The sequence below is a fragment of the Salmo salar genome, unplaced genomic scaffold, assembly GCF_965601325.2.
Source record: "Salmo salar unplaced genomic scaffold, fSalSal1 ptg000414l, whole genome shotgun sequence".
NCBI lineage: Eukaryota > Metazoa > Chordata > Actinopteri > Salmoniformes > Salmonidae > Salmo > Salmo salar.
The window spans coordinates 159,253-173,733 of record NW_027675380.1 but is presented as its reverse complement, the minus strand read 5'-3'; positions in this window follow the sequence as shown (position 1 = coordinate 173,733).

Here is a 14,481-nt window from a genome sequence, read left to right as displayed (position 1 = left end):
GATAACCCGCGATGGACCAAACCAAAATATACAAACTTTTACAATTAGGTGTATTTACAATATAGATATCAAAAAATGTTTGTACACCGAAAAATAACATTAACTATGCTGCTGTAATTAAATAAAGAAAACACATAGAATTATTATTATTGTTATTAACTTATTAACATCCCCTCTTGACCTGGCCTACTTGAACTGTCCTTGCGTGCAACTTGGTGCATAATCTAGGGGAACAACATCACTCTACTACATTCACCCCCACTGTTTTACACTAGATTATAGGCACAAAACAAAACACATTACCTCGAAGGTAACAAAGCAAAGAAAGAAAAAAAAATTCACACCCACAGAGCGACGGAGTAACCCAGTGTAGTCCCTTAAATCTAGACCCACAAATGGTCGATCAGCTGGAAAGCTATCCCGCGAAGGATTAGGAAAAATAAGAGGTAGCTAATCCCTTATTCAACCGTATACAAAAAAATGCCAAATACATTTTATGCTGATGAACTACACACAAAGTTACATGAATTGTCAAAATTTTTAGACCAACCCACAAATCACTCTAAGACCCAGTTAGATTACCATATACACCCCAAAAAATGAAAAGGTAGGCAATATCCTACCGTCACTGAGAAACCAAGAACGGTTTCATTTCCTGTGTAGACATAGTTTGGATTAACCTATTCACTGGCTTAATAAATCTACCTAGTCTAGTCCGAACACCCTCACCCAAAAACCTAGCAGGAATGTCACGGACAGCACTAACCGTGCTCAGAGGTCTAACCTCAGGTTGGGGAATACTACAACTCGGCCTATCCGGAGCTAGCACACTTTCAGTTACAGACTCAACACTAGTAGTGTCAGACGACTGATCAGAATCCTGGTAGATTGCCACAGACCACACTGACAAAGCATCTTCAACTAAGTTAACAACATCTGTCACAGCACCATCCCCACTGAATGGAGTTTCGCCATCAGAACTCTTGTAGGCTTTGGGGATCTCTCTCTGGTCCACTTCTACTGAGCACACCTCACTGAAGGGGACGTCATATGGCCTTTCCACTTCACTTCCATCAACTGGGACTTCACCATCCTCTTGGAATATCCTCCCAGAAGACTCAGGAAGGCTTGCTACCCAGTGAACAGTCCTTGCGTCACTCCCATCCATTTTGCTGGACGTTGCAGACATCCCAGAGAACACGTCACCACCCGATAGATATCCGTGACTCTCAGGTTCCTCCCAAGAAGGCAAAGGCAGAAAGTTGACTGGCATAATCAGGTTCCTATGCACCGTCTTGATGCGTCCAGTGGTAGGGTGCTGTATACGATATGTGTTCAGTGAGCTGTTCTTCGCAACAACTATGTACACCGCACTGTCCCAGCGATCAGCCAGTTTCTTCTTGCACCTCTCTCCCTTGTTAGCAAGTAGAACTCTGTCTCCCTTCTCTACCGAATGACCCTTCGACCGTCTGTTGTAGGCCTCAGCTTGTCTCTTTTGTTGCTTACTAGCATGCTGCTGAGCCAATGTCATGGCTTCTCTCAGATCCTCACCCAAAGACTGGACATACTTATCCACATCGACCGTGTCCCCATCCAACAGCACACTTTCAAACATAACATCTACTGGCAACCTAGGGGTGCGTCCAAACATCAAGAAGAAGGGCGGAAACCCAGTAGTCTCGTGAACAGTGCTGTTATAGGAGAATGTCAATGTGTTCAACATCTGAGGCCATTTAGCCTTGGACCTAGCTGGCAGAGCTCTAATCATCCCACCCAGCGTGCGATTTAGACGTTCTGCTTGACCGTTCCCCATGGGATGATAAGGTGTGGTGTGGGACTTTCCAACACCAGAGAACTGAAGTAATTCTGCAATAAGTGAACTTTCAAAGTTAGCACCCCTGTCAGAATGGATACAATCAGCGAACCCATAAACGCAGAAGAAATTATTCCAGAGAACACGAGCCACAGTCTTAGCAGACTGGTTTGGACACGGATACACACATGCCAGCTTAGTAAAGTGATCAGTCACTACTAACACATCAATAGACTTGTTGTTTGAATCTTCTGCAGTCCAGAAATCAATACACACAAGTTCCAAAGGTGCCGTTGTCACAATGGAGACAAGTGGAGCTCTTGCTTCAGGCTCAGGTGCTTTACTCAACACGCATCTCTTACAGTGGGCCACGTATTCCTTGACATCCTTTTCCATAGAGTCCCAGTAAAACCGCTGTCTCGTAAGCCACAATGTGCGCTGCTGACCCTGATGACCAGCGTCATCATGAACTCCCTTCAACACAAGGCCTCTCAAAGACACAGGTACAACATACTGGAATATTTTCTTCTTACTCACTGGGTGTTTTGAGACACGATACAGAATCCCTAACCGCGTGGTGAGTTTTCCCCACTGTCTTAGAGTATAAACTGTTTCATTAGCTTCAAGGACTCGCTCTCTCCTAGATGGGCGCCGGCCTCTATCTACAAAGAACATGACTCTGCTGATGACAGGATCCAGTGACTGGTTATCATACAGCTCCTTGTGTGTAAAGACAGGTAAAGGGCTCTGACCCATGGACATCAACTTCTCAAGGTGCTGCGCATGTGAAATGGCCCTCACCGTGGCACCATCATCCCATCGGCGGTGAGCATGGAGGACAGCAGACACCTCTTCACAGGAAACCAACCCACTGACATCGTCTCCAGCTCTACTTAACTCACTCCCAGGAGCCATAGACGTTCCACAGCCAGCCTCGGGCTGTTCACAGGAGAGGCGGAACATGTCTTGAACATCATCCACTCGAAGACCTCTGGCTTCCTCCAGCAGGACATCATATGGAATTCTTGTCAGTCGGTGCAGAACTGTGGAGCGGACAAATGGCTCTCTGCTCAAAGCATCAGCAACGACATTCTTGGGACCCGGTATGTACTGGATATCAAAGTCAAAGGGTGCCAGCTTTGCGACCCATCTCTGGTCACATGCATCAAGTCTCGGCTTTGTAAGAATATATTTGAGTGGATTGTTGTCGGTCCACACAGTAAACTTATGCCCTCGCAGGCAATGGCTGAATTTATCATGAATGGCCCATTTCATGGCTAGAAATTCCAGCCGGTGAGCAGGATACTTGGATTGTGCATGATTAAGAGATTTACTAGCAAAAGCTATTGGCCTGGCTATTGCCGTCCCATCTTGCACTTGGGATAGTACAGCTCCCAAACCACTAGTAGATGCATCCACAGAAAGTAAAAATGTCTGAGAAAAATCTGGATGAGCCAGCAGTGCCTGGTCAACTAGTGCTGATTTCAAAGCTTCAAAAGCGAGTTGACATTCGGCAGTCCAGTCTGCAGCAGTGAGCCTGCGAGAGGGACCAGGCCTCCTCCTCCTCCAGGCCTCCTCCTCCTGTTTCAGCTAACCTGTAGTTAGCTGAAACAATGGCCTAGCAACCATGTAACAATTCTCAATGTAGTGTTGATAGAGTGACACCATCAGCTTCCATCATCTCGCTCTCAGTCACGTTCAAAATAGTTTGAACTTTAGCAGGGTCAGTGGCTACACCCTCCTGAGAAATGATGTGACCCAAAAACTTAACAGACCTCCTCAAAAACTTGCACTTAGACGGAGACAGTTTAAGATTGTGCTCCTGCAACCGCTGAAAAACCATCTCAAATCTCTGCAGACTCTCTTCCTCAGTCTTAGCAAAAACCATCAGATCATCCAAATAACAAAGGAGACTTAGAAAGTTTTGGTCACCAAAGATGGTCAGCATCATTCTCATGAACGTAGCCGGGCTGTTGCAGAGGCCCTGAGGCAACCGATTGTACTCATGCAGGCCTAAAGGAGAGGAAAGGCAGTGTATTTCTTATCCTCTTCATGCAGTGGCACGTTATAATACCCTGAAGTCAAGTCCATTGTGCTGAAGAAGGCATTACCTCCCAGCGCGGCCAGTACATCAGCCTGATGAGGCAGGGGATGAGCGTCCTTTACAGTGCGGGCATTTAACCACCTAAAGTCAGTACATAGGCGCAAGTCCCCATTCTTTTTCCATACCAGCACCAATGGTGAGGCATACTCACTGCTGGATTTTCTGACGATTTCCTTTTCCTCCATATCATCCAGTGTTTCCCTGAGTTTTTGGTAATGAGCTGGAGAAAGCCTACGATAAGGTAATCGAAATGGGCGGTCATCAGTCAGCCGTATGCGATGGCAGAACCCCTTTGCCTCACCACAATCTAGGCTATGTCTAGAGAACACTGTCATACTTCCCAATTAAATTGACAAGTTTATCCTTCCAGAACTGTGAAACTGGACACTCCTCAACAGACAGGCCTTGAAGTCCAAGATTGCTCAGTGTACTGTTGCCATGAACTACACTGCCACTAACTGAACTCTTAGCTGTCAGACTGCCGTGTGAGCTGTCACATTGAACTTTAGCCACGTTCTGGTAAGCTGCTTGCTGCTTGACATCATCAAAATCCTCTAATGCAATGCAAGGATACACATCCGCCACTTTAGCATTTCGTCTCAGGGTAACTGGTGATGTTGTTGGATTCACTATCTTCACAGGTAGCCATCCATCCCCCCACAGAGGCGTAACTACTCTCCCCACTAGTATGTGTCGATTCACACAACGAGATGACAACAGTACTGCCCACAGAGAGTTTTGTCTTTGGGGGTAGGCGGCCCCACACCAGATGCTCACTCATGGGTTGGAGCGTTACTGCTCTCTTCAACTTAATGGTGCCTACTTTATCTGGGATAGAGTCTCCTCTCCATCTCTCCAGATTTGACAGGAGACGCAGGAAGTGGCTGTCATCGCACTGGCTAGAGGAACCTGGTGTACCCACCACCCGCCAGTAGCTGTCATTTGATTTGACCTGTCTAATCAAAGACTTCAACACATTAGTGCCCACAATGAGTTCATCAACCTGCCCATCTACAATAAGCACTGGGACTACATAGCTGAAACCATAAAGCTGCATTTTTAAATCACACATGCCCACTGGGCTAGTTTGCTTCCCACCACAACCCACCAGGATGATATCTGAAGGAGCTAGAAAGTTCCCCTCTACCACTCCTGCCTCCCTCAACCGAGGTACAATATCTGCGCGCAGAGTAGTAGCCATGGACCCACTATCTAACATCCCCTTCAGCTCAACTTTATCCTGTACTGGCACAGAGGTGTAAAACAAACTGTCATTCTGAGTAATTCTCATTGTGTTCTGAAAAATGACTGTGTTGTTCTTGGGTACTGACTCACAAAAGTAAGAATAAACAGATTCGATATCATCATCAGTGGAGGAAAAACAAGACTGCCCCACATTGCCCTCCTCAGAATGGAGGCATTCTAGTTTTCCTGAGACCTGCCAGTCTGTCCACATCCAGGGCTCTGTCGCTGCCCAGCCTCACTACAGTCAAAGCTCATGTGGCCCGGAGAGAAGCACTTGAAGCACAGCTGGTGCATCTGACAGTGAGCTTTGGTCCAGTGATTAGTGCTTCCACAGACGGCGCACTCACGCTGACGTTTGTGGAACTGTTTACGGGGCCCTCTGTTCACAGACTGAGTATTGCTGACCAGAGCCTTCTCTAACAAAGTCAAAACCTTCTCTAATGTCTCACCCTCAGATATAGATATAGATGGTGCCTGGTCTGGTTCACGGCCACATTGAGAAAAGGATGACACCTTAGGTCTGTTCACAGGACCCACTCCCTCCTGGGGGGAGTCAAAGACGGCAGCCACCTGCTGTGAAAGTTGTGTTCTACATGCTTTACGTTCCCTTAACAGTTCATCCAACTGATTCTGTACCTCACTGGCTGTCCAGTCACGAAGGGCTTTGCTCTTGAACACTTGGGCCAACTCTTTATCAGGACAGTTGCGTACAAACATGACTGCCAACTCTGAGCACTCATTGGGTAGGGTCCTGCCCTCACTCACAAGGTACTGTTTGGCTGCCTCTGCAGCTTTGTTAACTGCTCCTTTTGGTACCTAGAAACATCTACATTAAATGAATTAGTGAAAAGTGAGTTAACATTCTAATGTGAATGATGATGATTTCTAATATTGTGTCTGGTTTCATCCATCAGATGTCTGTGATCTCACACTGGACCTAAACACAGTAAACAGACGCCTCTCTCTGTCTGAGGAGAACAGAAAGGTGACATGTAGGGGAGAGGAGCAGCCGTATCCTGATCACCCAGAGAGATTTGAGGTCTGTAGACAGGTGCTGTGTAGAGAGGGTTTGACTGGGCGCTGTTACTGGGAGGTAGAGTGGAGTGGTGGGATAATGGGGGCTGATATAGGAGTGACATATAAAGGAATCAACAGGAGAGGAGGGGGTAAGGACTGTTGTCTTGGACACAATGACAAGTCCTGGAGTCTGTTCTGCTATAACAACAGATACATTGCCAGGCATAATAATCATCTCACTACCATAGACGTCCCCTCCTCCAGCTCCCACAGAGTAGGAGTGTATCTGGACCGGTCAGCCGGCACTCTGTCCTTCTATAGAGCCTCCTCTGACACACTGACCCACCTGATCACATTCACCTCCACATTCACTGAGCCCCTCTATCCAGGGTTTTGGGTTGATGATGACTCCTCAGTGTCCCTGAAATAATAACTGGACACACACACACACACACACACACACACACACACACACACACACACACACACACACACCTGGACACACACACTGGACACACACACACACACACACACTGGACACACACACACTGGACACACACACTGGTCACACACACACACTGGACACACACACTGGTCACACACACACACTGGGCACATACTCACACACTGAAACACACACACACACACACACTAAACACACACACACTGGACACACTCTGAACACACACACACTGGACACACACACACACACTGGACACACACACACACACACTGGACACACACACACACACACTGGACACACACACACACTGGACACACACACTGGACACACACACACACACTGGACACACACACACACACACTGGACACACACACACACACTGGACACACACACACACACTGGACACACACACACACACACACTCACTGGACACACACACACACACACACACACACACACACACACACAATCACTGGACACACACACACACACTCATTGGACACACACACACTCACTGGATACACACACACACTCACTGGACACACACTCACTGGATACACACACACAATCACTGGACACACACAAACACACTGGATACACACACACACACACACACACACTGGATACACACACACACACACACACTGGACACTCGCACGTGTTAAATCAGTTTCTGGACCACAGGTTCTAGAACAGCTTCTATCCCAGTTCTATCTGCCTGTTAAATCAGTTTCTGGACCACAGGTTCTAGAACAGCTTCTATCCCAGTTCTATCTGCCTGTTAAATCAGTTTCTGGACCACAGGTTCTAGAACAGCTTCTATCCCAGTTCTATCTGCCTGTTAAATCAGTTTCTGGACCACAGGTTCTAGAACAGCTTCTATCCCAGTTCTATCTGCCTGTTAAATCAGTTTCTGGACCACAGGTTCTAGAACAGCTTCTATCCCAGTTCTATCTGCCTGTTAAATCATAAACCTAAACTGTTGTCATCAGACTATTACAACATGACTGAACCTTTTGGTTCCTTTTCTGATCTTTTACCACTTTGCATTTTTTATGATATATTTTACTGTTTGTGTTTGTACCACAGGAGGTTGGTGGGACCTTATTTAGGGAGGACAGGCTTGTAATGGCTGGAGTGGAATAAGTGGAATGGTATTAAACACGTGGTTTCCATGTGTTCCATTTCATTCACTCTGTTCCAGACATTATTATGAGCCGTCCTCCCCTCAGCAGCCTCCTCTGGTATGTCCTGTCCTGTATGTGAGAGAGATCCAACAATGAATTACAATGTATGTATTACTTTTAATACCTGCAAATGTCAAATAAACTACTGGAACTCCTTATGAATGTCTGCAGCCGACAAGAGGTGAAAATACTACCGGAATATTCTGCAAAATGTTGATGAAGACGTCACTCAATCCACCCAAAACAACATGCAGTCTTTCCACAAGACTCCCATGAAGTTATAGTGTGACGTTATGAGTCGACGTTAAAGTAACATTCTCACAACATACTGCACTTATTTTATCCTGTTTTAGATGTATCCTCTGTTTAAACATTTAAACTCTTAAAATAACACTGTTAAAATACCAATGTGATCATTTCTTGTCTTTTATGTTGGAAAAACTAATTGTACAATTATATGTGGACATACGCTCCATAGTTGTACAAGTATACATGGTTATATTGTACTTTTCATAATAAAACATACTTGAAACAAGAAAAATCATGTTAATATTGGAAAAAAATTCGTTATTGATTTTTACATTGCTTCTCCCTGTCTCATGTTGACGTTTGTCATGAATCTTGACCTGGAGGCAGAACTGTGCGATTTCCTCTAGATATGTCAGCTGCAAAGTCAGAATTGGCTGTGGAAAATAATGTTGTTTTATGGTCTTAATTTAAGGGAAGGATTAGCAGTGTGGTTAGGGTTGAGGTTAGGATTAAAATCTGATTGTATTACTTTGTGCCTGTGCTAGCTAGTAACCACTTTGCTGAACTGCCTCCAGGGGAAGATTCATGACAATAAATGCCAACCTGTCTCCAGAACAAGATTCATGACAATAAATGCCAACCTGCCTCCAGAACAAGATTCATGACAATAAATGCCAACCTGCCTCCCAGTCGTCCCCTCCTTATCTTTACAAGGCTGCAGAACATGCAAGCTAGTGATGTGGGGGTTCTCTCATAAGCCTCAGTCCCCAGGTGGGTAGATGGCAGGTTGTATAAAGAGAAGCTAGTGATGTGGGGGTTCTCTCATAACCCTCAGTCCCCAGGTGGGTAGATGGCAGGTTGAATAAAGAGAAGCTAGTGATGTGGGGGTTCTCTCATAACCCTCAGTCCCCAGGTGGGTAGATGGCAGGTTGAATAAAGAGAAGCTAGTGATGTGGGGGTTCTCTCATAACCCTCAGTCCCCAGGTGGGTAGATGGCAGGCTGAATAAAGAGAAGCTAGTGATGTGGGGGTTCTCTGATAACCCTCAGTCCCCAGGTGGGTAGATGGCAGGTTGAATAAAGAGAAGCTAGTGATGTGGGGGTTCTCTCATAACCCTCAGTCCCCAGGTGGGTAGATGGCAGGTTGAATAAAGAGAAGCTAGTGATGTGGGGGTTCTCTCATAACCCTCAGTCCCCAGGTGGGTAGATGGCAGGTTGAATAAAGAGAAGCTAGTGATGTGGGGGTTCTCTCATAACCCTCAGTCCCCAGGTGGGTAGATGGCAGGTTGAATAAAGAGAAGCTAGTGATGTGGGGGTTCTCTCATAGCCCTCAGTCCCCAGGTGGGTAGATGGCAGGTTGAATAAAGAGAAGCTAGTGATGTGGGGGTTCTCTGATAACCCTCAGTCCCCAGGTGGGTAGATGGCAGGTTGAATAAAGAGAAGCTAGTGATGTGGGGGTTCTCTCATAACCCTCAGTCCCCAGATGGGTAGATGGCAGGTTGAATAAAGAGAAGCTAGTGATGTGGGGGTTCTCTCATAACCCTCAGTCCCCAGGTGGGTAGATGGCAGGTTGAATAAAGAGAAGCTAGTGATGTGGGGGTTCTCTCATAACCCTCAGTCCCCAGGTGGGTAGATGGCAGGTTGAATAAAGAGAAGCTAGTGATGTGGGGGTTCTCTCATAACCCTCAGTCCCCAGGTGGGTAGATGGCAGGTTGAATAAATAGAAAACGATAGGCTACATAAAACAATCCATAAATGTATAATTATTATGTAATTTACACAAAACATTAAGGACACTTTTCTTTCCATGACAAACTGACCAGGCGTAACTCAATATTAGGAAGGTATCCTTAATATTTTGTCCACTCAGTGGCTCTGACCCTTTACGTAACAGTCAATCCTCTTTTTATTGGGTATTTACCAACGTTTCAGCATCACTGTGCCTTCTTCAGGGTGATGTCATCAATACTTGAACCAGGTTATGTAGATGAGCAGTGCAATTAGTGCAACCAATGACAATAGAGGGGTGTGTCATAATGATTAAGTTAATTACAATGAATTAATGAAACTGTTAAAAAAAAACAATAGTTTATGGCATATTAAATATTAAACAATAGTAGGGTATATTATATATATCCGGCTCTCCATGTAATCGGATTCATTATGATCTAGGATCAGGTTCCCCCTCTCCATGTAATCTGATTCATTATGATCTAGGATCAGGTCCCCCCTCTCCATGTAATCTGATTCATTATGATCTAGGATCAGGTCCCCCCTCTCCATGTAATCTGATTCATTATGATATAGGATCAGGTCCCCCCTCTCCATGTAATCTGATTCATTATGATATAGGATCAGGTCCCCCCTCTCCATGTAATCTGATTCATTATAATCTAGGATCAGGTCCTCCTCTCCATGTAATCTGATGCATTATGATCTATAAGGCTAAACTGATCCTAGATCAGCTCTCCTACTCTTTATGAATACTGTCACAGGTGACACTGCATCTGGCATCAATGTCCTCCATGAAGATGAGACTGATGTTCTGGCCTCTCATCCCCTCCTTCATCTCTCAGCAGGTTCACTGCATCTGGCATCAATGTCCTCCATGAAGATGAGGTTGATGTTCTGGCCTCTCATCCCCTCCTTCATGTCTCAGCAGGTTCACTGCATTTGACAAACTACAGAAGAAGTACATCATTATCTGCACTAAACAACTAAATACAATTTACTAAATTAACTAAATTAATCAACACTGAAATAAAATACTGAATAAGAAACTGAAAAAAAACTCCTTATTACTGCATCCCACCTTTCAGCCTTTTTCATGTTCAGGAAGTGAAGCGGGTGGTCATGCTGGCAGGAAACCCCAACACACCTGTCTCCTACAATTTCCTTGTTTTGGGTTTGGACCTGATGGCATTGCCTGCTTGAAATCCATGGCAACCCTAAAATATCTATAATAATATGAAGTACAATGCAAGTATTATGTACTGAAATGCTTCCTTGCAAGTTAACCTCTTGACAATGTCAAAATGAATAAAAAAAATATACGGCTGTCTTTAATAAGATAAAACTGAACTAACTGCTATCTTGAAATGTTGAAAAAGTGTTTTAAAATAGGCATCCTATCATTTGAAATTTAGTGGAAAGGCTAAGTGATTCTCCCCCTGACAAGAAGTTGACAGCCTTCAAACATAGTGCAAAAAAAGTAGGCGTGAACATAGAATATTTTTGGGTCCAAAAAAAAATGTCAAAATGAATAAAAAATATATACAGCTGTCTTTAATAAGATCAAACTGAACTAATTGCTATCTTGAAATGTTGAAAAAGTGTTTTTAAATAGGCATCCAATCATTTGAAAATTAGTTGAAAGGCTAAGTGATTCTCTTCCTCAGGTTACTAGAATATGCATATTATTAGTAGATTTGAATAGAAAACACCCTAAAGTTTCTAAAACTCTTTGAATGGTGTCTGTGAGTATAACAGAACTCATATGGCAGGCAAAAAAAACCTGAGAAAAAATTGAGTCAGGAAGTGGGAGAAATTCGAAATGTAGTTTTCTTTTCAATCCCTTGAAAAAACTACAATGACATGGTAGGTGCAACGTAAATCCTGACTCTTCCATTGGCTGTCAACAATCTTTAGGCACTGCTTTCATCCGTCATCTGTAACCGGGCAGAAAATTCTGTCTCATTCAATCCCTGGCCAATCAGAGAACAGGTGTCTTATGACTCGCATCCACGTGACTTAGCTGTTGTTTTTATTTACATTTACATTTAAGTCATTTAGCAGACGCTCTTATCCAGAGCGACTTACAAATTGGTGCATTCACCTTATGATATCCAGTGGAACAACCACTTTACAATAGTGCATCTAAATCTTTTAAGGGGGGGAGGGGGGTTAGAAGGATTACTTTATCCTATCCCAGGTATTCCTTAAAGAGGTGGGGTTTCAGGTGTCTCCGGAAGGTGGTGATTGACTCCGCTGTCCTGGCGTCGTGAGGGAGCTTGTTCCACCATTGGGGTGCCAGAGCAGCGAACAGTTTTGACTGGGCTGAGCGGGAACTGTGCTTCCTCAGAGGTAGGGGGACCAGCAGGCCAGAGGTGGATGAACGCAGTGCCCTTGTTTGGGTGTAGGGCCTGATCAGAGCCTGAAGGTACGGAGGTGCCGTTCCCCTCACAGCTCCGTAGGCAAGCACCATGGTCTTGTAGCGGATGCGAGCTTCAACTGGAAGCCAGTGGAGTGTGCGGAGGAGCGGGGTGACGTGAGAGAACTTGGGAAGGTTGAACACCAGACGGGCTGCGTCTATTTGTTCTTGTATGACTGAATACCTACAGCCCCGTTGTTAAATTATCCCAATTTTACGTTAAAAAATACCCTAAAGGATTGATTGTAAACATCGTTTGCCGTGTTTCTACAAATGGTAATGGAATTTTTTGGCCATTTCGTCTACGGATTTGCGTCCACGCCACATTGGCATGGTAACATGTAGTTCTGGACGGGTCAACAAAACGGACGTATTTTGGACATAAATGATGGACTTTTGCAGAACAAATGAAAATTTTTCTTGTGGAAGTGGGAGCCCATCCCGAGTGCATTCCGCCGAAGATCAGCAAAAGGTAAGTAAATATTTCCAACATATTGTTAGAGATTTGTCGACGCCGTGGTTGTAGGCTAACTGTATAGCTTAGCATTGAAGGCTAACTGTATAGCTTAGCATTGAAGGCTAACTGTATAGCTTAGCATTGAAGGCTAAGTTCTGTACTCAGAATATTGAACAATGTTGCTTTTTCCGTAACGTTATTTTAGAAATCTGACAAAGTGGTTGCATAAAGGAGTAGATTATTTGTAATTCTTTAAATAATTGTTAGATTTTTTTTTTCAACGTTTTATGAGTTCTTCCGTAAATTAAATGTGCCTTTTCACCGGCTGTTAAGGGGAGAAAACATTTTCTGAACGTCACGCACCAATGTAAAAATCGGTATTTTTGGATATAAATATAAACTTGATCGAACAAAAAATGCATGTATTGTCTAACATGATGTCCTAGGAGGGTCATCTGATTCAGATTGTCAAAGGTTTGTGCTTAATTTTAGCTGTATATCTGGTTTTGTGATGCTATCGGCTTTGAAAATGGCTGAGATGCTAAAATAATGTAATGTTTTTCTTTCACCGTAAAGCCTTTTTGAAATAAGACAATGTGATTGGATTAACGAGTAGAGTATCTTTAAAATGCCATATAATACTTGAATTTTAATTTTGAGATTATTTGGATGTATATGATACTTTATCAGTGTTTACATTCATACCAACATGATGTATATGATACTTTATCAGTGTTTACAGTCATACCAACATGATGTATATGATACTTTATCAGTGTTTACAGTCATACCAACATGATGTTTATGATACTGTCACGTCCTGACCAGTAGAGGGTGTAGTTGGGTCAGGATATGGCAGAAGGAAGTGTGTGTTTTTTATTGTTTCATTGATTTTGGCCGTGTGACTTCCAATCAGGCACAGCTGTAGAGGGTTGTGGTTGATTGGGAGTCACACATAAGTTGCCTACGTTTCCTTTGTGTTTCGTGGGTAATTGTTCTTGTTATTGTGGTTGCACCTGACAGGACTGTGTTGGCTGTCAGTTTTGTTGTTTTTGTGAATTGCATAGTGTTCGTTGAATTAAATATGACGAACCCTAACTCCGCCGCGTTTTGGTCCACTTCTTCCTCAGACAGCCGTTACAGAATTACCCACCAAACCCGGACCAAGCGGCGGAAGAGGAAGGAGCAGCAGGAGTACAGCGTTATGGACCAATGGACTTGGGAACAGATCCTGGACGGAGAGGGACCATGGACTCAGCCTGGGGATGATCGCCTCACGCAGTGGGAGATTGAAGCGGCGAGAGCGGAGAGGCGCTATTACGAGGAGAGAGAGCGCAACGAGTGCGAGAGGCAGCCCCAATAATCTTTTTTGGGGGGGCACACGGGACAGTCGGTGGAGCTGGGGTCGGTACCAGAGCCAGTCGGGATGACATTGGAGGTGAGCGAGGGATATGAGGCAGAGACTGTGACGGGGTTAATGGGGAAATTAAGAGAGAGCGAGATGAGAGAGCTGCTAGTGTGGTGCATAAAGTACGGCATTCGCCCTAATGAGCGTGTCGTGGGAATGTCACCTGAGGCAGCTCTCCATACTCGTCCTGAGGTGCGTGCTGGTTGTCTGGTAAATACTGTGCCTGCGCCCAGAAACAGGCCTCCTGCATGTCTTCCCAGCCCTGCACGTCCTGTGCCTAAGCCCAGAACCAGGCCTCCTGCATGTCTTCCCACCCTGGTCAAGCCCGTGCCTCCTCCACGGACCAGTCCTCCAGTGGGTTTCCCTATCCTGGTCAAGCCCGTGTCTCCT